The 13,831-nt window shown below is 43.6% G+C and overlaps 1 pseudogene across 1 annotated transcript; it reads left to right on the top strand.

The window, feature by feature from the left end:
* Positions 1 to 403: 403 nt before the first annotated feature.
* LOC143586247 (3-epi-6-deoxocathasterone 23-monooxygenase CYP90D1-like) lies at positions 404 to 13,573 on the top strand (annotated as a pseudogene). The gene is made up of 6 exons (XR_013144678.1): positions 404 to 912; positions 1,413 to 1,736; positions 11,957 to 12,358; positions 12,610 to 12,702; positions 12,785 to 12,970; positions 13,348 to 13,573. The product of XR_013144678.1 is annotated as a 3-epi-6-deoxocathasterone 23-monooxygenase CYP90D1-like (transcript).
* The last annotated feature ends 258 nt before the right edge of the window (positions 13,574 to 13,831 follow it).

The following is a 13,831-nucleotide window of genomic DNA, read 5'->3' as shown; positions in this document are numbered from 1 at the left end:
TCATTTCTGAATAAATATATATACTTTTTTACCTTTCTAACCTTATAATTATAGAAAAAGTTTTTAGTTGGTAGTAGTTTTCTTGGTTTTCCTGTAACTTTGTGATTTTCCAATTTTACCAAACAAAATGTATGATAATAAACGTACGTTATCACAAGAAACCAAATAACATTACGTAAGCAAATTAATTTATCTTACAAAGTTAAATAAACCGTGAGGCTCCTCTAATTTGAAGCAACAACTATTTAATCACCTTTTCATAATTCATACTCTTTAATATATCGTTCTAGTCTTCTAGATAGCTATACCAATTTATTAGACCGGTCTAGAATACGAAATTGCTTCTAACTTTATAGTGTTTTTTTATCTAACTTTGTATTGTTTTTTATCTGTTAATCGACCTATATCGATACCTCAACGAAGAATAAATGAAATTTAGACCCTTTTATAGCACTCCACTTTTCATAAATATAAACAAAAAATAGGATGAATATATTACTTTTGTTTAAACTTAAACGAGTCTTTAAATCAAGGCAATATGTGTACACGGGTCCTCAATCAGTTACACGCTTGCACCCACACGTACGTGCATAAATATTTTCACTTTCCAATCATATTTAAACAACCACAAGCTAAACACCCAAAACTCCAAACCTCTCTAGTCATGGAGTTCACCTTCACTTCCTTATCCACCACCACCGCGGCCACCGCAACAGTCTTCCTCTTCGCTGCTGTTCTCGTCCTCTTATTCTTCATCAACAAACGCGGTTTGTGGAAATCGTCGTCAACTATGGTAGTTAAGAGAACTCTCTTAGGTACCATGGGATGGCCTTTCATAGGTGAAACTCTAGATTTTGTCTCATGTGGTTACACGGATCGTCCTCAGTCGTTCATCGATAAACGCCGTCTCTTGTAAGTTTACTTGGATTTGCTTATAGAACCTACAAGAGTCATGTAATAGCTACACCGTCACCATGTGATTTCACACCATCAAACACCCATCCACAAAACACTCAGACTGAAAAAAAAAGGTTTAACTCTGTAAATTATTGGTTAGAACGGCTGTTTTGAACAGTATCTGGGACCACCATAGGGGTTAAGCTTTAAAAGATAATGTTTAACAATCGTTAGTTATTCATCATAAACTATCAAACTTTGAAAGTTTTTTTTTTTGTCAAAACGGTCATGTAACTTCTGCCTAGTAGCTATTTTGAAACGGTGTTGAATTAGATGTCAGATAATGTGTATAATGGTTAAAATATAATAACATGAAAAAACATAGTGTTACATCGAAAAGAAGGCAGAAAGACCTTTTTGGATAACAAAACTAAGTTAATATTGTATTCAATTTATCTTCTTCGTTTCAAATAAAAACCGAAACTAAATCCATCTTGTCATACACTACTAATTAGGTATGGGAAGGTGTTCAAATCTCATTTATTTGGGAGCCCAACGATCATATCAACTGATGCAGAAGTGAGCAAAATCGTGTTACAAAGCGATGCCAACAGTTTCGTGCCATCGTATCCAAAATCATTAACAGAATGATGGGAGAGTCTTCGATTTTGCGCATCAACGGCAGTTTACACCGGAGAATACACGGTCCTATTGGCTCGTTCCTTAAGTCTCCATACCTTAAAGCTCAAGTAACTTGTGACATGAGGAAACTTGTTCTTAAAGCCATGGATACTTGGAAAGAAGATCGTCCTGTTTATATTCAAGATGAAACCAAACATGTATGTTTTCTCTATATCTTTACTCAAAACTGTATATAAAATGTCTAATATTTTTTAAAAGATAATAAATATATGCATTAGTGCGTTACTTTTGAGTTTTAACAAATTTAATTGGTCTTTCTTTTCACTTGGAAAGCATTATCTCAAACAAAGCAGATTTCACGTTTGTAATATTAATTTTTAAAAGTAGTAACTTTTAAGAAGCACCAACATATGTATGCACACGAGTTACCTTAGTTATATAATAAAATCAATTTTAAATTAAGTTTTATTTTTTTTGTTTGAAAACCATATAGATTCAAATTCATTTTTCGACATTATGATTTTATTATTTATTCTTTCTTATACGTTATTTCAATTATATTTTATCTCAAAGAGTCATTTTACCGTTCCTAAATCTTAATTACTAAGTATTCAATTTAATATTTTTAATCAACCCGTGTAAATATGTAATACATGATTTCTAACCTAATGTTATATATAATAGGCAGACAAAAGCCAAACTCATCCCATGGTTCTATTTTATACAATATTTTTTGCTTACTAAATTAATAAAAAGCAAGTTGCTTCATTTAATTGACCATGTTTAACTAATGTTTTCCATTGTAAAAAATTATGATGTTACCGTTTGTGTTGCTTATTTAAAAGTTTCACATTGCTTGGATTCAAATTTGTCGTTCTATTAATTGATAAAAAATTTTACAAAACTTTTAACTTTTTTCGTGTACAAGTAAACAAAACTATGGTCAGTTAATGCATTCAAAATTTTGCTACTTATGTCATGTTTAATAAATAATAAGTTTAAAGTTTCGACTTTTGAGTATGAAGTATGATTTAAGAATTCTACTTTGAAATAATTTAATTTAAATTACATAAAAACTAAAGACAAACAAGCAATAAATTATGTCACTAGGTAATTCTCATTTTAATTGTAAATATATAACCTTAGTTTACAATGTAAACAAATGGAGTCCATTGTTAACTACTTTGGCCATATGTGATAAGAAAAAACAAGATATGAAAACCAAAAAGTAGTTTGTTTGAATGTCTAATTGGAGGGAAAAGGGGCTTAAGCAAAGAACAAGTTACAAAAGTAAATGTAACTTTTATTTTTTTTCAACACCTTTTGAAGAGGTAGGTCCCAGCAGAGCCCAGTTGGACCCGCAGGACTCACCTTGAAGAGAGACGTCTGCGCAGAAACCAACTGGATCCGCAGGACCCACCATGCTCAGAGACGTGACGTCCTTACGCACAGTACGCAAGCTGTTCCCGCAGGAAATGCCTCCCAATGGCGAAGTACTCCGCCTGTTCCCGCAGCTGCGGATACAAGCCATCAGGGAAGGCCACCCGCGCAGCAAGGCTACACGCACAAGGCACTTAGCTCTCAAAATAATTCAGTAGTCACCTGAAGGAATGAGCAAAGCCGGGAACAATCCCGCACAAAGGCGGGAGGGGGAATACTCCCGCCCAAATGAGCCAGTCCGTACGATACTGGAGGATCTTTTGTACTGTACCTGACGAGGTATGGGCAAAAGATCTGACCAGAGATACGACAGCTCATTGACAACAGTATGGCGAGCAGCATGTTCTTGTACTGTATGTCACTATTAGCCGCTGCCTACTCACCAACTCCTGTCATACCACGTGCATAGCCTGCAGTTGGTGGAAAAGGAATAGTACACAGCAGGCCTGGTCACTGTCAGCCGCTGCCTACCCACCAACTACCAGCATGGCACGTGCGTAGGCCACAGTTGGTAGAACAGGAATACTATTCAGCCGGCTATACCCTCTTGGAAACCTACCTTCGGCTATAAATACCCCAAATGATATGATCATCTCATCTTATCTTGTATCTTATATCTTATACCTGATATCTGCTCTAGCAATCTCTTAATATACACTTATATTCAAGAGCAATCTAGTCTGATTCTCACGCCGGAGGGTGGTCACAAGGAGGTACCCCCCCTTCTCAGTGACGAGCTCACGGTGTCTGTTTTGCAGGTTATCAGAAGAACCATCTTTGCCGGATCTAACCCTTCGTGGGAAACATCTATTTAACCCCCAGATTATCCGTAATCTGCCCGGGGTCCATTAGTGTTTCTTCATTGGCGCCATCCGTGCATAAAAGCTAGAACTTCATTTCTTTTCAGTTTTTTCAAACTTCTGGAAAGATGGTTAAAGAAACTCCGGTAACCACAACCCCAGCTACTGGGGGGAATACCGGCGACTACACAGTTTTTACGAACACTACCCCGGTTACCCAAGCCGGGGCAAGTGCAGTAAATTTTACGAACACTACCCCAGTTACCCAAGCTGGGCAAGTGCAGTAAATAATCGCTCACTTGGATTCACCGATACCCAGTTAGAGAGACAACGAACGAGGCTCCCCCGCCAAACACTCGGTGAAGTTAAAGCGTGGGCGGAAGCACGTCATAAAGAATTCCAAGCTGAGTTGGATGAACGCTTACGTTTACTCCAACAGGCTGATGAATTCGTAGAGTACTTTGACGATGATTCGGAGGAATCCGATAGTGACGCAAACCCTCGTCATAGGGCGAAAGGGAAGCGTAAGGAAACGGACTCCCAACCGAGAAGGCATTTTGGAGAAACCTTCAAACCAAAAAACGCGGGTGGAAACCCACGTGACTTCTCCAAAGCATTTAGACCAACTGCGGCAAATGCGGGAACGTCCAAATTTGCAAGGGACATTGCGGAAGCAATCGCCCCGAAAAGTGCCAAACAGATGTCCAACATCGGCACTTACGATGGTATATCTGATCCAGACGATCATTTAAACAGATTCATAGCGGGGGCAACCGTCAGTAATTGGACGGAACCTACGTGGTGTTACATGTTCCAAATGACGCTTGTTGGGCCAGCTAGAGCGTGGTTCGATCGTCTACCGGTTAACCACATCTACGATTGGGCAGACTTCCAACAGAAGTTTAGCCAACACTTCAGCCAACAAAGAAAGTATACCGAGGAGCAATGGACAATCCACAATTGCATTCGAGAAAAAGATGAATCTTTGCCAGACTTCATCACTCGCTTCAACTCAAAGAAGCTAAGTCTGGGTAATATCAGCGAAGATCTTGTTCGCGCTGCTTTCATCCAGGGCGCGAACGACCCAGAGCTCATCCGCACCTTAACGGGTAGAGATGGCATGCCATCCACATGGGATGCCATCATGACAGCAGCTAAACGCTTTGTGGAAACGGAAAAGCAACTGGGTAGAGATCTCCCCCAGAGCACAAACCTCTACACCCAGAAAACAAGAGAAGACAACGTCCTTACCGCCCGACTAAACAAAAAACGGAAGCTAGGCATTTGGCAGTCAAGGATAAACTTTGACACCTCATCCGACTTGCAACATCGGTTAGGCGGAAGGGATAACGTACAGTCGAACCAGAACTCCAGATGGACGCCACTCACCAAAAGCGTCACCGAGATATTCGCCACTGAGGAGCTCCCATGGCCAAAGGCTCCAATAATCCGACATCGTCACAACGCTGATCGGAGCAAATACTGTGACTTTCACAGGACAAAAGGCCACAACACTGAAGAATGCACAGACGTGAAGGACATCGTCGAAGCATACGTCAGAGATGGGACGCTCGCGCACCTCGTGGTGTAACAAACGCTGAGCAGGCTGATGCGTGTAGAACCCCAGCTGGGGAAAACACGAATAAAATTGCAGCTTCAATGCCGGAGACTACATACTGCGTAAACAACGAGATCCCGAACCAGGTGCATATCGGCTCGATGGCACTCCCATCCCAACATGGAAGGGAGCTCAATCACACTGTTTGCATGTAGATCAATTCCAAACTTGTAAAGGCCCAGAGCCACTTCTAATGGAAATGATTCTCCTTAGAACATTGATGCTGATGATCTTACATTTATACTTATGAACTTTCCACACGGATATGCCGGTCTTCACCGCATACATAAGTGTGAAAGAAAGTCGTTGCGTGGGGAAGGCGGCAAAACCCGCATAAACCCAAAAAACGGCAAACCTTCACGCAGGTCAGTTAAAGGTAAAGTTCAGTCATCCCACTAAATGAAAGTGCCGGTCTATCCGCACGAATCATGATAGAGGAAACTGAACACTAACCTATTAACAACCGCGCGTCGAACGGTTAATTTATTCAACACTGATGCCGGTACTCAGCGCATAATTACGTGGAAAGTCGTTGCGTGGGGAAGGCGGCAAAACCCGCATAAACCCAAAAAACGACAAACCTTCACGCAGGTCAGTCATAGGTAAACTTTGGTCATCCCACTAAATGAAAGTGCCGGTCCTAACCGCACAAATCATGAGAGGAAACCGAACTAACCTATTGACAACCGCGCGTCGAACGGTTAACTTATTCAAAATACTTAGAAAATTTCTAAAAGAAGGATGAGGAAAACCTCCACGCAGGTCAGATGTAGGTGAGTTTAGCCATCCTACCAAGTGCAAGTGACGGTTTCACCCGCACAATCACGAAGGGGGAAGCAAAACTTCAACCTATTATCTACCACGTTCAAAGGTTAACTTATTCTAAACACTTGGAAAATTGCTAATTTAAACTAAAGTATGCATGAGCAAGTCATATAACGTTTATAAGCAAGTCATCCAGTGAAAGTAGCGGTCTTACCCGCATACAAAAGAAGCTATACAAAAATAAAAATCTACTCTAATGGTGGAAAGGGATCTTCAGGATCAAGCTTCAGGACCACTTCCACTTGGACCAGCACCATCAGTAGAGCGTGGCGGTTCAAGGAAAGCTTTAAGGATAGCTAGCCCATCATCAGCAGCAGCAACTTCGTTTACCTTCTCCACCACCGGATGCGGGAAGGCGGCATACTGGTTCACTACTTGGTCATAAAAAGCTTCAGTATCCACATCATACAAAGGGAAGTTGGAAGGCGGGATGCCTTTCTCAACGAACCCTAGACCAAGCAGGAAGCCGGCCTTTTCCCCATCCTCATGAGAAGTGTTGAGGGCTGCGCTCATGGCATCGTTGTATGATGTGTCCGTGAAGACTCGATGCACAACCTACAAGAAAAAAATACAGGTGTCAGAACCTTTTCTATGTACAAAGAAAAGTGTAAAGATATGAAATTACGCATACCTGAGACAACGCTTCTTGAAGGAGCCATTCCTTGGTAACCAAAGCTTCCTGGAGGGCAGCTTGAGCTTGGTTACGGGCGCGTTCGGCTTCACTTTTGTTGAGGTTGGCAAGCAACACTTCTTTAGCCGCAGCCTCTTCAACGCCCTTTAGCTTCCGCTCAGTGTGGTCAAGCACCCCCCTCTGGTCCAAGATCTCTTGGAGCTTCTTGGCGTCTTCCATCGCCAAGGCATCATGAGCCTGTTGGAGCGCCTCTAGTTTGGCTTTAAGTTCCTCATTCTCGAGGCGTAGAGGCTCAGCAACAGCTTCAGCCTTGGTGGCCCTCTCAGTTGCGTTCCGTGCAGTTTCCTTAGCCAGCCGAAGCTGTTCGTTAACAGCTTGGGCAGCCTTGGAACGGGCCTCGAGACTGGCCTGAACTTCAACTTCAAGGGCCTTGAAGGCCTTCTCCTTCTCCGCAGCAACGGCGGAGAGCCTCCTATTCTCCTCCCGGACAGTCTGCGCCTGAGCTACTTCTTGGATACGAGCTGCTTTTAACTTGTCGTTTTCACGACAAAGCAGCTCGACGCGCGGCTGCTTCCGGGCCAGGAGAATCCGAAGCTCATTGGTTAGCCTACCCTCCTGGTAGCTAGCCATTGCTTCCCCCAACGCACCACTGGGAGCTGCGTGACGAGCCCACTCCACGCACTCCACAGGCGTGCGAAGGGTTGTTCCTCGGCGGATGTTCCATCGTGGAACATACACTTCATTGGAATCCGACACTGCAAAAAACAAAAAGCAGTTAGGAAAAGATGATATATAAAAAAAAAAAAAAAAAAAGGCCAAAAGAACCCTACGCACCTGTAGGGTCGACAACAGGCCGATAGCCGCCAAACCCATCACCTGAACCCAAGGGAAATCCATCCAAGAGGTCAGGCAGATGGGAAGGAGGCAGAGGTTGGCGAGAAGCCCCAAGCATACCTGAAGGATCGGCTGTAGCTGCCGACGTCGGAGGCATGGAAGCCGCCGCGGTAGAAACCAACGGAGGTGAACTCACCGGAGGTGAACTCAACCGTGGTCGCCGCTGCGGAAGTACCCGCAGAAATAGTCACCGCCGGCTCAGTGAAAGATTCAGTAAATATGGCACTGACAGCCGGCGGAGATGTCATCACAGTTGGAACAGTTGGCTCAACTAGGTGAGCAACTGAACCAACAACTGAAGCAGGCGCAGCCGCCTGGGTCATCGCCTCAGGTAGGTTGACCAAGCCTACCGTCATGGGTCCGGAGGTGCTCCTCCCCGCTCCACCCTGGAATGCGGTAGCATCCACGCCTGCACAAAGAAGATATAAGTATAATGGCAGAAAGATATGAAGTTAAAAAGTAAAGTTTGTACTTACGGGTTTTCTTGAGCCTAAAAGTGCGAACAGGCGGGGACGAACCCGATGGAGCCGGCCTCTTCACGCCGCTCACCGTCGTTGTCCTGGGCTGCTCGGAGGTGACGGTCGTCTCAGCCTCCGGAGCAGTGGTCTTATCACCACCAGGGTTCCCCGCCACCTCCTCGCTTTCGGTCTCTGAATCAGACCGATGCACCGGATCGGCAGTGGAGGCAACCTTCGCCTTCCCCTTCCCGCCGGCAGCCTTCTTCCGCACCAACGGAGGACCATCTGCGGATTCCTCATCAGAAGATGACAAGATTAGAGGAATTCCAGCAGAGGTTTCAGCATTGAGAGGTCGAGGGTTGAATAACGCCTTACCTGGCCGCGTGGCGCTCAGAATAGGGTGGCCTGCCGGGTAGACCTCCACAAACCGATCCCTCGTTTGCTCCAAGATGGGCAACTCGTTCTCATCGAGAGCACGAGTACCCATCCGAGCGGGACCATCACTCTCCCGCGGCTGCAGGAGAGACTGCAAGTCGTTCCCCTCTGAAATAAAAGAAACAAACAGTTAGAAGACAAACCTATATAAACAAAGAAGACAGAGCATACCGTAAGGGACAGAGTTCAAACCGTATTCGAGGACGATGGGAACCTGTGACGCCTCCTTCCACACCCGGCTCATCCCAAGCATCACCATCCCAGACTCCGCAAAGCGGTATACCGGAGTCTGGACCCGGGATATCTTGGCGAACCACTCCGCCTCCTGGTAGTTGAGGGCGTGAAGGGCGGGGAGTGCTCTCCCATTCTTAAAGGTCATCGCAAGGGGGACGACGCGAGCGGAGATATAAAAAAACTCACGCTTCCACGACCGAAGACTGCGCTCGGTAGCGCAGATCTTCAACCCCTTGATCCGATTGACCAAGGTGTACCACCCCTGGATGCACCTCCAGGAGTAGAAGGTCATCAACCGATCTACGTGGGGCTCCACGCCCAGAATGAGGCACACCCACTCAAAGTGGCGGATCTTGGCGATCGCCATCGGGTGTACCTCCGTCAAATGCACCCCGTGCCTCTCTAAGACACGGTATACAAACTTCGTCAATGGGAACCTGAGATTCCCATAAACGAAGAATGCAGCGTACACCCCTATCTTGCCCTTGGGGGCATCGTACACCGTCTGGTGTGGCTCCGGAAACTCAGGCTCGAACGGCTCGAGCATGAACTTCCGGACGATGTACTGAAAAAGCTCGGCAGGAAGAGCGCACTGGCACTCGCCAGCAGTGCTCTTGTCGTCCTTATCGGAAGTGGACGACGGATTCTCGACGAACACGTCAGACTCCTCGGCAAAAGAAGATATGTTTGGATGTACAGAAACGATTTCAGAAGAATGCTCGACGGAATAGTGAGTATTCGCCGGAAATCGTTTAGAAGATGAAGAGAAGTGAAAGTGTGGATTGCAAAGGACCCTCTCCCCCTTTATATACTCATCGCAATTAATGCGATGAATTTAATGCGGAAGAGAGAGAAATCGCAGGTGCAATGAAACTATGACACGTGGCAATGAGCAAGCTGGCAACAGCTGTTGAAAGGACGCGTGCCATTAATTTCGCGGCCACGCGCCCGAAAAATCGCGCCCACGCGCCTGAAAAAGCGCCTGGAATGACCATATACTGTTACGTCGCCATAACTTCCTGCACGTCCTGACACTGTCAGAAGAAACCGTCGGACGACGTTTCAACAGTTTGGACTGTTCTTATCCTTTCACCAACTCTTCGAATTTCAAAATTTCAAAAAGATTCAAAAGTAAGCGGGAAAATACCCCTTACCTTGGCAACCAAGTAACTATAAGACAGGTGCGAGTACAGTGTTAAGGCAAAACCCTTCACATACTTAGCACCTGCAGGGAATTGAAGCCAAGAATACCTCGGCGACCAAGTAACTATAAGACGGGTGCGGGTACAGTGTTAAGGCAAAACCCTTCACATACTTAGCACCCGCAGGGAATTGACGCCAGGAATACCTTGGAAGTAAAGTACCCGTAAGACGACTGCGGGTACAGTGTCAAGGCAAAACCCTTCACATACCTAGCGCTCCGCAGGGAATTGAAACCAAGAAGGATCTTCTGGGCCATGCTTGCGGAAACGGGAATAACATCCCCGCATAGCGGGAACGTCGAGAACTATATTGTTTGAAGCTCCAAGATGGAATTTGTGGTTTTAACATAATTGATCACTATGTTCAAAACTACCAAAACCTCATGGATAATCCACACAAGTGGGACTCAACGCTCCTGACTTGCGAGGAGGTTACAGACCTACCCGCATCATACCCAAAGATCAAGCAGGAAAGTCGGGAATTTCTGCAAGTGACATTAGGACTTCCGCGGAAGAATCCCCATGGAAAACCTTAAAACTAAACCCTTTTAAAAACCCTTTGCTTAAGTCCAAAAGTTCACCTCACTTATTAAACATTCATGAGAAGAACATTGGACTGGGGGGACTTGAAGAGGTAGGTCCCAGCAGAGCTCAGTTGGACCCGCAGGACTCACCTTGAAGAGAGACGTCTGCGCAGAAACCAACTGGATCCGCAGGACCCACCATGCTCAGAGACGTGACGTCCTTACGCGCAGTACGCAAGCTGTTCCCGCAGGAAATGCCTCCCAATGGCGAAGTACTCCGCCTGTTCCCGCAGCTGCGGATACAAGCCATCAGGGAAGGCCACCCGCGCAGCAAGGCTACACGCACAAGGCACTTAGCTCTCAAAATAATTCAGTAGTCACCTGAAGGAATGAGCAAAGCCGGGAACAATCCCGCACAAAGGCGGGAGGGGGAATACTCCCGCCCAAATGAGCCAGTCCGTACGATACTGGAGGATCTTTTGTACTGTACCTGACGAGGTATGGGCAAAAGATCTGACCAGAGATACGACAGCTCATTGACAACAGTATGGCGAGCAGCATGCTCTTGTACTGTATGTCACTATTAGCCGCTGCCTACTCACCAACTCCTGTCATACCACGTGCATAGCCTGCAGTTGGTGGAAAAGGAATAGTACACAGCAGGCCTGGTCACTGTCAGCCGCTGCCTACCCACCAACTACCAGCATGGCACGTGCATAGGCCACAGTTGGTAGAACAGGAATACTATTCAGCCGGCTATACCCTCTTGGAAACCTACCTTCGGCTATAAATACCCCAAATGGTATGATCATCTCATCTTATCTTGTATCTTATATCTTATACCTGATATCTGCTCTAGCAATCTCTTAATATACACTTATATTCAAGAGCAATCTAGTCTGATTCTCACGCCGGAGGGTGGTCACAAGGAGGTACCCCCCCCCCCTTCTCAGTGACGAGCTCACGGTGTCTGTTTTGCAGGTTATCAGAAGAACCATCTTTGCCGGATCTAACCCCTCGTGGGAAACATCTATTTAACCCCCAGATTATCCGTAATCTGCCCGGGGTCCATTAGTGTTTCTTCACCTTTATAATATATAAAGCAATTAAAACCCTTGTTATTGGTTACATAATCAATATAATTTAATTATTATGTCCACAAATTTCACCACATATGGTCCATGTTACTAATCATATGTCCCCAATTTCTTCCACATGTGACATGTCGTTATCAAAAAAATTCCAATTTCTACATTTATTTTTTCACAATCTTGATGCATTCATTGACTATCTAACCATCAAATGATTGTTACTAAAACTCAAACAAACTCATTGCCATATTTATTGTTACGTCAGATCGCGTTTCAAGTACTTGCCAAAACTTTGATCGGTTTAGACCCGGGAGAAGATATGGAGTTCTTAAAGGTCCATTTTCAGAATTTCATCGCGGGCCTCATGTCATTACCCATAAAACTACCGGGAACCCAACTTCATCGATCACTACAAGCAAAGAAAAAGATGGTGAAATTGGTCTTGAGTATTATAGCGGATAAAATGACACGCAATGTTGCTATTTCACAAGATCCAAAGGATGTGGCCGACGTGTTACTTAACGATAAGAGTGAAAAACTAACGGATGAATTAATATCTGATAACATGATTGATTTGATGATTCCTGGAGAGGATTCCGTCCCTTTACTTATAACTTTAGCAATCAAATACTTATCGGATTGTCCCAAAGCTCTCCATCAACTTAAGGTACATAATTGCATCTTTATTAAATCTCCTTTTTAAATGTATTATTTTAAACTTTTAATACTTCTAATTGCATATTGTTATTGCATGAGCTTATAAAGTAATTAAGAGGTGACATGCACGATTAGCAGTTGTATAGTATTTAATCAACTTTTAGGAGATGTGATGATTGTTTATGGCCATAATTTATCTCTAATGATCATGTTCTTAATTACCCACTTCACTATATAATTATGAATTATGATGATGATTAGGAGGAAAATATGGAGCTAAAAAGATGTAAAAAGGATCTCGGATGTGTAACGTGCTGGGATGATTACATGTCTTCGTTACCCTTTACGCAAAATGTAAGTTAATTATAATCTATGATGAGTAACCAAAACAACATTATTAATTAATTACTGATTATAAGTAAAAATTATTAAACAGGTGATAACAGAAACACGAAGATTAGGGAATATAATAATGGGGGTGATTAGAAAGGCTATGAAAGATGTGGAGATTAAAGGGTACTTGATACCAAAAGGATGGTGTGTGTTGACTCATTTCAGATCAATTCATCTTGATGATAATCACCATGAGTCTCCTCACCAATTTAACCCTTGGAGGTGGCAGGTAATTATAAACTATGCATGCACGTTCACTATAATCTCACCCTATATATTTGTCGTCGTATGTTATATAACCTAAATCTATTATGAGTCATGATGTTATAGCTACATCGCCTCCATCTAATATCACACCATCAAAAGGCCGTCCACAAACAGATGGTTGTTTGGTCTATATATATATATATATATATATCAAGCTTTGAAGCTTATTGGTCAGAACGGCGCCCATTTGAACAATATTCGGACGCAGTTCTAACTTAATTTTTTTTTTGTCAAAGTGACCATTTGAAATATCGTGGATTAGATGTCAGATAGTGTGTGTATAAGTATAACTGACCCTTTTATAATTTTATAAAAAATTGAATCTATTGTTATCAACAGAATAGGGATATGAGCAGTTGTAGCAACACTTACTTCACACCTTTTGGAGGGGGGCTCAGGCTATGTCCCGGACTTGATTTGGCCAGACTAGAAGCTTCTATATTTCTCCATCACTTTGTTACTGAGTTCAGGTAATTATCAATATATGCCAAGGGTAAAATGGTAATTATCAATACATACCAAAGCGAAAACGACCAAAATATCCATTTGACCTGACAAAATCAAGAAAAGTCGATTTGACCACCTTATTCCCAAAATTTCCACCTCTAAATCTTGTTGAATCGACGGCATTTAATAATAACCCGCATGATTTTTAACCAACCATATTATGTCACTTATCCAAAAAGCTTGTCCAAAGCCAAAAAGATCTCGTCGGAAGCCAAAACAAATCTCATCGGCTTTGGATGTTTAAAAGAAAAAAAAAACTATCGACACGACAGTTTTATGAAGCGTGACAGAATCTTGTCGGCTAATAATATAAAAC

The sequence above is a fragment of the Bidens hawaiensis genome, unplaced genomic scaffold (genome assembly GCF_021521415.1).
Source record: "Bidens hawaiensis isolate Kalapana, Puna unplaced genomic scaffold, B.hawaiensis_p1.1 tig00001575_1, whole genome shotgun sequence".
NCBI classification, from domain to species: Eukaryota; Viridiplantae; Streptophyta; class Magnoliopsida; order Asterales; family Asteraceae; genus Bidens; species Bidens hawaiensis.
Note: the sequence above shows the minus strand (reverse complement) of the source record. Positions and strands in the feature narration are given on the sequence as shown.